Here is a 1517-nt window from a genome sequence, read left to right as displayed (position 1 = left end):
GTGTAAGAAGGCATTATTGACATCCAGTTGACGGAGAGGCCATCCATTAGATAGCGTGATGGAGAGAATGAGCTGAATTGTTGTGAGCTTGACAACCGGGCTAAATGTGTCTTAGAAATCAAGTCCTAGACGTTGATGAAAACCTTTAGCCACAAGACGAGCTTTGTACTTAGAGATTGAGCCTTTAGGATTCCTTTTAATCCGAAATACCCATTTACAACCAACAATATTTTGATATGGAGAGGGAGGAACAAGCTCCTATGTTCCATTGTGAAGAAGAATAGTCAACTCGTCAGACATGGCTTGCCGCCACTCAACATGCTTGATAGGTTGGGTTACACAAGTTGGTTCAACATATTCGGGAAGGGGATGCTTAGTAGAGGCTTGGTAAAAGTGTTTAGGTTTGAATATGTTGTTTTTAGACCGAGTTTTCATGGGATGAGATGGTAATTGAGGGGAAGGATCAAGAGATGGTGAGGATGGAGGAGCCAAGGGTTGTAAAGAGGAAGAATTAGATAATGGAAGAGATAAGTCACCTGAACATGTGGAAAGAGGCGGCATGACATCTATTAGAGGCCGAGAGACAAAGTAAGTGGTGACTGGTGTTGTTGAAGAATGCGCTATTGTAGGCATGGACTTGCAAGTAGGGGATATTATCGTGACAAGAGAAGGCCAGGAAGTGGAGGTTGCAGGAAAAATGGATGTTTCAGGGGAGGGAGTGACGGAGAAAGGAAATTCAGACTTAATGAACCGAACATGACGTGAAGTGTAGACTTTGTGACTTTAAATATCTAAGCAAAAATAAGCACTTTGATTAAGAGAATAACCAAGAAATAAGCAAGGAGACGAAGTTGGTTCGAGTTTATTAGAAGTGTAGGGCTTTAACCAAGGAAAGCACAAACAACCAAATACTTTCAATTTGTTGTAGTTCGGCTTTTGAGAAAATAATTTTTCATATGGTGTGGAGAATTTTAATATAAGTGTGGGAAGCCGATTAATGAGGTAAATAGCCGTTTGAAAAGCATAAGACCAATATTTTTGTGGTGGAAAAGGGTTAAACCAGTGTTGACAATATGTTTATGACGTATTTCAGATGTGTCATTGTGTTGAGGGGTGTGAGGTGGTGTTTTTAGGTGTTGAATTCCTTCAGTAGAAAGAAAAGCTTTTAAAGCAGTGTATTCACCACCTCTATCCGAGTAAATAGGAACAATGGAACGCTTGAAAATTTTCTCAACTAGGGCTTTGTATTGACGAAATACAAAAAAAAAAAAAAAACATCAGATTTAAGACGCAAGGGATAGAACCAAACATACTTAGTAAAATGGTCAACAAAGGTAACGTAATAATAAAAACCATCAACAGAAGGAACCGGAGAAGGACCCCAAACATTAGTACAAACAAGATCAAGTGGTTCAGTGCTAGTTAGAGTTGAATCACCAAAAGGTAAGTGTTGGCTTTTATTACAAAGACAAGATTCACATATAAAAGTTGTAGGCATAACAAAAGAAAAGGGAAGA

This window comes from Morus notabilis, unplaced genomic scaffold (assembly GCF_000414095.1).
Source record: "Morus notabilis unplaced genomic scaffold, ASM41409v2 Scaffold1412, whole genome shotgun sequence".
Taxonomy (NCBI): domain Eukaryota; kingdom Viridiplantae; phylum Streptophyta; class Magnoliopsida; order Rosales; family Moraceae; genus Morus; species Morus notabilis.
The sequence above is the reverse complement of the archived record's forward strand: the minus strand, read 5'-3'. Positions refer to the sequence as shown.